Source organism: Vombatus ursinus, unplaced genomic scaffold (genome assembly GCF_900497805.2).
Source record: "Vombatus ursinus unplaced genomic scaffold, bare-nosed wombat genome assembly UNPS02005286.1, whole genome shotgun sequence".
In the NCBI taxonomy this organism is placed as follows: Eukaryota; Metazoa; Chordata; class Mammalia; order Diprotodontia; family Vombatidae; genus Vombatus; species Vombatus ursinus.
Window position 1 is genome coordinate 10016964 of NW_020945064.1, and position 10129 is coordinate 10027092.

The following is a 10129-nucleotide window of genomic DNA, read 5'->3' on the forward strand; positions in this document are numbered from 1 at the left end:
GAAGATGAAGGGGTCATATCTGGAGAATAAAATTAAGAGGTGAGAAAGGATTATACTAGGAGAAGGAGAAAGGGAGAGGTAGAATGGGGTAAATTATCTCACAAAAAAAACAGAGAAGAAAAGGCTTTTATGGTGGAGGGGAAATGGGGGAAGGTGAGAGGGAATGAGTGAATCTTATTCTCATAGAATTTGACTTAGGGAGGGAATAACATTCACACTCAATTGGGTATGTAAATCTGTCTTACCCTACAGGAAAATAGGTGCGGGGAAGGGGACAAGAGAGTGGGGGGATGATAGAGAGGAGGGCAGATTGGGAAAGGGGGTAATCAGAAGCAAGTACTTCTGAGGAGGGTCAGAGTCAAAAGAAAGAATAGAATAAATGGGGAGGTGGGATAGGATTAAAGGAAATAGAGTTAGCTTTTCACAGCATGTCTACTATGGAAGTGTTTTGCATAACTACATATATATAACCTATATTTAAAAAAATTAAAAAAACTTCCTTTTTTTAAAAAAAATATAGGAGGAAAATGAGTATGGAGAGAGGAAATGACTCTTACTTGCCCTGATCATTGGATGTTAGAGCCAGAAGGAGACCTCCAAGTTTACTGACTCCCAGTCCAGGTCTTTTTCCACTTGACTGACATTTTTCTTCCATCGTTCAAACCAGTGACAAGCTAATTCACCTTATTTGCTTCGCTGTTCTTGAGGGACCAATAACTCCTAAGAGATTTTGCTTTGTATTCTGATACCAGATGTATTATTGCTGTCTTAGTGGAAAGAACATTGGGGCTAACATCAGAAGATTTGGCTTCTAGTCTTGGCTCTATCTCTAGCTTACTGAGATCTGGACAAGTGACTTCCCATTATCTGGACCTCCTTTTCCTAGTTTATAAAATGAGGAGGTGGGTCTGGATGATCCCTTATAGCCTTGTTAGCTCTGACATCCCATAAGGCTGTATATATCTAGTAGGGTGACCATCTTGTCCTATTAACAGAGAGGTGAGAGTCCCCCAAACAAGAGGAGGTGATCCAGAAACATTGTGCTCAGTTCTGGTGTCTTCTGCCTCCAAGCAATGTTGGCAAATTAGAGGAGTTTCAGAGTTGAATAAACGGATGATTAAAGGCACTGACTAATGAAGAGAGATGAAAAACATGAAATGCGCATTCCTGGCCCAGCTGATGTTGAGTTTTGAGAACATGATGACAACCCTACAACTATTTGAAGGCTTGTAAACAGTAAACATTGAAGCAGAAGGCTGCAAATGTGCCCAGCAGGCATGGTAGGGGATGAGCAGCTGAGAGGTCAGGCAAAGACATTCCCCCACAACCCCCTGAAAGGAGACTAAATAGATACAGACCAATATCTAAAAAGTGTTCTGTTGAACATGCACTTGAAAACCCACATAAAATCATCAGGAAAGGGGGAAGGGAGGGCAGGCAAAGAGAATGTCTCTCGATGGCATCAGCCTCCTCTGTGGGTTTCCTTCCCCCCTCAATTGCATCTCTCTTCCAAGCCATGACAGTATATGTATAACAGGGTCCCAAACTGCTACCTGGTTTGGGGTTCAAATCTACTCACAGTAATGTTTTGAGCCCCAACCCACTGAATGTGGGTAGAAGCAAGAGGGAGATTTAAGGCCAATAGAAGGAAAAATATTCTAACAATGAGAGCTACTAGCACCTTGAGAGGAAGGGAGCTTCCTCAAGGAATTCAAGCAGAAACTGCATTGCTACTTTTCAGTTATGTTATAAATAGCATATAGAAGCAGCTAGGTGGTGCAGTGGATGGAGAACTGGGCCTGGACTCGGGAAGTCCTGAGTAATATGGCCTCAGACACTAGCTGTCACCCCAAGCAAGTCAAAACCTCGGTTCCCTGAACTATTTATTGTCATTTCAGTCACGACTGACTCTTTGTGACCCAATTTTGGAGTTTTCATGGCAAAGGCAATGGAGTGGTTTGCCATTTCCTTCTCCAAGTCATTTTACAGATAAGGAAACTGAGGCGAACAGGACTGTAACATGGCAATAATAACAGCATCTTCTTCTTTGGGTTGTTGTGAGGATCAAATGAAAACTAATAGTTGCAAAGCTCTTAGTACAGTTCCTGGCTCATAGTTGCTGTTTGTCCTTCATTCTCAAAGAGGACCATGATATCAGGAAGGTGATGCCACAACTTGCAAATGAATTGGATTTAAGTGAGGGAGAGCTGTGCAAAATCACCAGCCTCACTTTCTCCTTCAGAGCCATCTGGGTCCACTGGCAAGATATAGCTCAGGATGACTGGAGATGCTCTCCCTTCCCACCGCCCCCCCCCCCCCCAGCACATAATAGGTGCTATGTATATGCTTATTCCTTTCCTATCCACTCCCTCCCCAAGTGTCCCTTGCACTGGTTGAGAGATTTGGCTAGATGGTTTCAAAAGTCCCTTGGAATTTGGTATTCCATGATTCTCTGAAATACCCTGATAAAGTCCTTCACAATGAGGCAAAAATGACTCAAAATGATAGCCTTCTCAGTGATCTTTCCCCTTAATGGGGGATTAAAAACATTAAGCAAGTTTCAGGAAAACTCTATTTTCCTTACTTTCTCAGACCCCAAATAGTTTAACACCCACATACTGGGTCAGTGTTATTTTTGAACTTTAGAGGAAACTGACCAAAGAGGGCGTGTTGTTTTTTTTGCAAATATTTGGGCAGATCAGATTGCACAGTTTCAGGTGAGATGACACAGCATTTCCTATGTTCCTACCCGAGTTCCATACACTGGATGCCAAACAGATTAGGAATCGGCCTATTTTCTCAGTTCTTTGAAAATTAGCGTTCATAGAGCTATGAGCTGGATACTGGGGGAAAATTCATGGCCAACTCTCATTCCATGTATTCCATTTATTTCTGTTTAGAAGACAGACTTATAGCCTAATAGAATATGTTGGCAGGAAGGAATATTAGAGGCCCAATGCCCTATTTTATGGGGAGAAAACTGGAGGATAAGTACCTTTTCCAAGGTCATTGAGTTTGCAACTGAGCTGTCTTGATTTCAAGATTCTATCTCTTCCATCCCAAGTCAAATCTACTGAGCATCTATAGCTACATGACACCAGATATCTGGATGTTAATAGTCATCTGAATGACTAAATGTACCTTTTAGAGTTGAGTAAATGTAGTTTTGGAGAAATTGACTCAGGTAAAAATAAGGGACTTAGATTAGATCTCTAAAGTCCATCCTGTGATCTTTCTCTGCCATAAAGGAATGGATACCTACTCTTCCTTCTTTAAACTCCGTGGCAACAGCTAAGGGGCAGCGTAATGTAGTAGAGAGAGAACAGTCTATTTAGTGACCCAAAGGCCCAAGTTTGAGTCCCAGCTCTGCCACTGGGTGATCTTGGGCAATTCACCTGCCATTTCTGAGACTCATTTTCCTCCTCTTTAAAATGGACTTGGACATATTCTCTAAGGTTCCTTTCTTCTATGATATTCTAAGTTCTAAGGTTCCTCTTAATGCTAATATTCTAAGTTCAAATGTCCTTCTCAATTCTGATAGTCTCTGATGTAGAGTTCCTGCTGGCTCTGATATTCTGTGTTTTAGGGTTCCTAACTGATATTCTATGTTCCCAGGGTTCCTTCTAGCTCTGATATTCTACATTCTAGGATTTTTACTAACTGATATTATATGTTCCTAGAGGTCCTTCTAGCTCTGATACTCTGTATTCTACTGTTCTTTCCAACTCTAACATTCTAAGTTCAAATGTCTTTCCCAACTGTGATAGTCTATGATCCAGGGTTCCTGCTGAATCTGATATTTTGTATTATATGGTTCTTTCTATCTTTAATATTCTATGTTCTAAGGTTCCTACTAACTGATATTCTATGTTCCTAGGGTTCCTTCTAGTTCTTATATTCTATATTCTACTGTTTTTCCCCAACTCTAACATTATATGCTCTAAGGCCCTTCACAGTTCTAATAGTCTATATTTTAGGGTTCTTTCTAGTTCTAATAGTCTCTATTCTAGGATTCTTCCCAGTGGTGTGCTGGTAAATGTTTAACATCTGGTTTTCTGGAAAAAAAAAATGTGCACCTGATATACTTTTAAACTCAAGTTGCATTGTTAACATTTCCCCCATCACTTTATTAAGTCTAAACAATCAACAGAATAATAAATGTGTGCCCTGTTTTGTAGCATTTGCTTATTTTCAAGGTGCAAATGCTCCCACTGAAAACGTACTCTTGCAAGCTGGTACGAGTGGGTGCCAGCATACACGTGATTCATTCCAACTCCAACATTCTATATTCTAAGGTCCTTCCCAATCCTAATATAGACTACCTTAGGGTCTTTCTAACTTCAATATTCTATGTTATAAAGTTCCTTCTAACTCTAATTTCTTTGTTCCAAGGTCTTTCCCAAATCTGATACTCTTCGTCCTAGGGTCCCTAGTACTTCTGGCATTCTTTAGGCATATGTGCCGATTCTTTTGGTCATCGTGTAGACAGAAAATTGGGAAGTGGAACCAGCAGACATAGAGTGGTGGGGAAAGCATAGCCTAGTTTCCTAAATTTAACATAGCGTTTTATATTTAGCTCTGGATAGAGCAAGTCAGTGACAAATGTAGACCTAATGGAATTAGTCTTGCTTTGCCGCTCAGATGCTTGGTTTACCTTCCTCAAGTCATGGCGTTTGAATTTTTCACAGGATTTTATTTTCCTGTTTTTCCTGGGCTGTGCTACTCTGTTGAAATGCTGCTCCTTGGCTTCATTTCAACGACATGGATTGTCTCAAGTCTGAATACTTTCAGTATTTCCAGGTCTGTTATTGATTTACAAATTACAAACAAAAATGCATTTATGTGCTGGGCTGTAGCAGGGCCCTGCATTATCCACTTAGAGTCCTATTACCAAAATAGCTTTAAACAGTTTTGATTAACATATTGGATTCATCCCCTTTTCTACTGACAGTGGGGTTTTGTTGTCCTGGCCCACTGTGCTTGAGGGTGCAACTTTCCATGCTAATGGCATTCACATTGGCCTCACATCCCTTTAAGACAAATGAGGAGAGCGTTAATTATTTTTGCCCAGAGAAAGTGATGGGGGAAAATACAGAAATAACATAAATTCCCCCCACCCCCAAATCCACCAAACTCCAACCACATTTTTACAGGCATTTACCTCTTTCCCAGGGTCCAAGAATTCCTTTGGTTTGAAGGAAAAATTGACTTCTTGACTCTAGAGAGACTGATTTATAGACGTGCTGACAAGCAGGCTGAGGATTGGTATCGTAACCTGTGTTCCTTTGGCTATGGCACATGGCTTCTCTGTTGAAAATAGCAAATTCTACTCCAGGTGATCACAGAATCATAGAACCTCAGACTTGGAAAGGCTCGCAGAGGTCATCTAGTCCCATTCATGCCTGAAACAAGGAATGCCCTTTATAGTATCTCTGACATCTGCTTGAGCTCTTTCAGTGACAGGGGACTTACTACCATATGACGTAACCCACTTCATTTTTGTACAGCTTTAAAACTTACTCAGGGGAAGCTGGATGGTTCAGTGGATAGAGCTCTGGGCCAAAGACATGAGTTCAAATCCAGCCTCGGACGCTTACTAATCGTATGACCCTGGGCAAGTCACTTAACCTCTGTTTACCTTAATGGCAAACTACTCCAGTATCTTTGTCAAGAAAACTCTGTGAACAGTATAGTCGACAGAGTCAGACATGACTGAAAGACTGAGCAAAACAGCAAAAATCTGCCTCAGATGTCTCATTGTGCTCTGGAACTGACACTGAGTTCTCAAAGGCTATGCCAAGATGTCATAAGCATTGGAATGTCCCACTAATCTTCTAACATCTTTAAGAATAGCACCTGTGTTGAACTGTGCCTCCTATAGGAACAACCACTCTGGTTAAATGGAAGGGTCTCATAACAAGACATCTGGTCACTAAGTGATCAATTCTTTAGTTGCAGCAATCTGTGAAACAGACAAAACGCAGAATGTCCCTCAGTCCTAATTGTTAGGAAGTTTTTTCCCCAGGTTAGGAAAAATAGAAATCTACTTTTCTCTAACTTTTACCTATTGGTCCCAATTCTTTCTTCTGGATCAATGTGTTCTACAATGTCTACTTGCATCTCAACGAGATAGCTCTTTAAATACGTGGAAATAGCTATGTGGATAGAGTGCAGGGTGTAGAGTCGGGAAGCCTCATCTTCTTGAGTTCAAACCTCGCCTCAAATGCTTTCTAGCTGTGTGACCCTGGTCAAGTCACTTAACCCTGATTGCCTCAGTTTCCTCATCTGTAAAAAGAGCTGGAGAAGGAAATGGAAAACCACTCTAGCATCTTTGTTAAGAAAACACCAAATGGACTCACAGAAGAGTCAGACATGACTGAAAATGACTCAACAGCAAAAGCTACGACTACTCTCAAAGTCTTTTATTTTTCCAGGCTAAGCATTCTCAGTTGTTCCAACAATTTCCTCATAAGACTTTGATTTTGATTTTATGTCCTCCCTCTATCTTTTTCACCTTTTTCTGATTAGGAAATTAGTATGGACAAAGGTAAATGAACAGAGCCTGAGGAGATTGGAAGGTAAATATGGGAAAATAATGGGAAATCATATTGGATAGGAAGAGTGGAGGACCTGCTGAAAGCAAATCAAAGGAATTTAGAGTTGGCCCCATTTACCTGGACGTTGCGTGGTGGAGGGGAAAGGGGGCTAGATTTGAAATTGGAGGATTTAGATTTGAATTCAAGCTCTGTCATTGATTTCCCTTGACTGGGTCTCAGTTTCCTGCCTGAAGAATGAATGTATTGTACTAGATTATGTAATTAGAGGGAATAGACAAGTTTTTGAGAGCAATAGAGTAGACCACTTCTTTACCATTAAGCAATGGACTGAAAGATGAAGAGAACGCAACATCCCACTGTGTTAATTGTTTCCTGACTATTAAAAAAATTGATTTAGTGGAATCAAATATCATATTTGATATCAAATATCAAGAAGCTCTTGTCCTCATTGATAAGAAGAAAATTCCCATATATACCAAAATACTTAAACCAGTTCATTTTTGCGGTGTCAAAAAACTGGAAACAAAGTAGATGCACATTGTTTGGAAAATGGCTACAGAAATGATGGTATATGCATGTAATATAATATTGCTGGGCTGTAAGAAATGACAGATCTGATGAGCACAGAGAAGCATGAAGAGATTTATGCCGTCTGGTACATGTTCCCCATGCATGTGACAAAATTATGCAAGATTCTCTGAAAGATGGAGATAGCTATAGAGACAACCTTGTTTTTTTTTTTTTTTTTTTTTTTTGTTGCTGTTTTACTTTTTGGAGAGGCAATTGGGATTAAGTGACTTTCCCAGGATCACACAGCTAATAAGTGTTAGGTGTCTGAGGCTGGATTTGAACTCAGGTCTCGCTGACTCCAAGGCAAGAGCTCTATTCTCGGCGCCACCTGGCTGCCCTGAGAAAACCTTGTTTAGTAACATTAAGTGAAGCATAAAGTAAGTAGAGTCAAGAAAACAGTGATTACAATGTAAGATGGAAAAACAACCACAAAGGAATCAAAAGGCCATGTGGCAAAATTACAAAAGAAAAACATAGCCCCAAATGAGAGAAATAAGAAGACACACCTTCCCATGCACAAATGGGAGTTCTCTGAATATGGTATAATTCAATGTATTATATCAACAGAACTCACACTTCTGTATAGTACGCTGCATGTATTTTAAGACTTTCAAAAAATGTATTGATCAGTGTCGCTGGTCCTCCTCCTCCTCCTCCTCCTCCTCCTCCTCCTCCTCCTTCTCCTTCTTCTCCTCCTTCTTCTTTTCTTCCTTCTCCTCCTCCTCCTTCTTCTGTGGATGGCCCTCTGGGAGGGAGAGAGAAGGATCCTGGGCAAAATTCAGGTGATATAAAAAACAAAAGATATCAGTAAAATATGTATTTTAAAAAGGCTCTTCTCCAACAAAGTGTTCCTCATGGATGTGACAAAATTATGCAAAATTCTCTGAAAGAGGGATATAACCATAGAGACAACCTTGTTTGATAACCTTGACCATTAACATCAAGTGAGATATAAAATAGGGAGACATGCTTGCCAAAGGTGTTTATAACCATCATGAAGGAGATCCAGTGAGTAACCCAAGCCTAAGAAGGATTTCTTCTATATATGAAATACTCCAGATGCTCCTGTTTGAGAATGGCATTGTGCTGATTTCACCATGATCTAGAACATTTCAAGGCCTCTTTTACCAACTTCCAATCATGCTTCCTTCCCTCTGGCCTTCATCATTCTCTTATCCTCACTGGAAATTTGGACTCTGACCTTGGGGCCATCTTGTGTTCTGATAGCTGAGCTTTATCTTGCTCTGGAGCCAGGCTTCCGCTTCACCTCATCTACCACCAGCTCCAATTCCAGAGGCCCACCTGAGAAGCAATTATAAGTTCAAGCAAACAAATCAGACTTGTGTCAGTTCTCTGATCTGGTCAAACAGTTGGTCATTTAGACTTATTAGTCATCTACTATGTGCCAGGCACTGTTCCAAGTGCTGGAGATACAAAGAAAGCTAGAAGACAATCTGTATTCACAGAGAGTTCATGGTCTGATGAAGGAGACAACATGCAGACAACTAAGTATAGACAACTAAGATACATACAGAATAAATTGGGTATAATCAGAGGAGGGAAGGCACTATCATTAAAGGTAAGCAGGAATACTTTCCTGCAGAAAGCGAGATTTTAGATGGGACTTGAAGGTGATAAAAGGAACTTGGAAAATGCAATTTTCTGATGGGGAAGTTTCAGAGGGGTTAAAAATCCTTTTGATGGGAAATCTTTAGGGGGTAATGAATCCCATAGCACTCTGACCAGGAGCATAGCAGAAATGTACCAGGGAGTCCTAAAGACCTTAGAACTCTAAACTGGCCAACACCCCAGACCAAGAACTGAAGTTGGAAATATAAATAAACAGAAGATACTGAACATAATGAAGAAATATGGGTCAAAAGATATCCAAGAGGTGAACCCCAAAGAAGAGTATCTCTAAAACAAGTACAAACAGAGTCTCAAGGTAAAAAAAAAAAATCTTGTTTATAATGATTCCAAGAGTGGCTGGAAGAAATCAAGCAAGAGATTAATAAAAAGAAAATTTAGATGAACAAAAAACACTGGGAGAAAGAATTGGAAGGAGACTAGGTTCTAACCACACTAAACGAAATGTGGCAAATCTTATTCAAACAGCAGACTCCTTGAAAATTAAAATGGAGCAAACAGAACTCAATTACTCCAGGAAACAAGAAACATTAGAACAAGAAATTTTTAAAAACTTAAAAAAATAGAAAATCTGTCTATTTACAAGTCACCTAAAATAGGTTGAGGAGCTATAGTTTTAAGAACCGTAGGGCATTTTGAAAGCCATACCTCAAACAAAACAAAACAAAAGCCTGGATAATGTATGTCACAAAATCATAAATGAAAACTTCCTGGATCTTTCAGAATCAGAGGCAAAGAGAAAGTTAAAAAAATACACTGGTCATTTTCCTGAAAGAATCCCCAAATTTAAAACAGCCATGAATGTGGCCAAAATCCAGGACTTTCAGGACAATTTAAAGAAAGGGATGGGAGGAGGGCTAAAACTGGCTAGAAACTTGAAAGCGTTCAAGTACCAAGAAACCACGACCAAGAACATAGAAAATTATGCTATAACTTACATAAAGGAGAGAAAATATTAGAATATAATTTTACAAAGGGCAAAAAACAAAAGCTTACAACCAAGAATAACCTAGTTTGAAAGACTAAGAATAATCATGCGGTGGAATCAATTAATCAATCAGCATTTATTAATGACTGACTAGGTGCCAGGCACTGTGTTACATACTGGGAATACAAAAAAAGACAAAATAAAATCCCTGCCCTCAAGGAGCTTACAAACTAAATGGACCTTTAACTGAATATAGGAAAATGGACCTTTAACAGAATAGAAGATCTTAAAACATTTCTAGTGAAGAGAACAGAAGTGAGCAGAAATCATGAAAAGCAAACAGAGGATTTCAGCAATATGAAAACAAAAGATAGCAATAAAAGAGTATTTAAAAAATAAACACAGGAGTCAGGAGAAACCTAGAAAG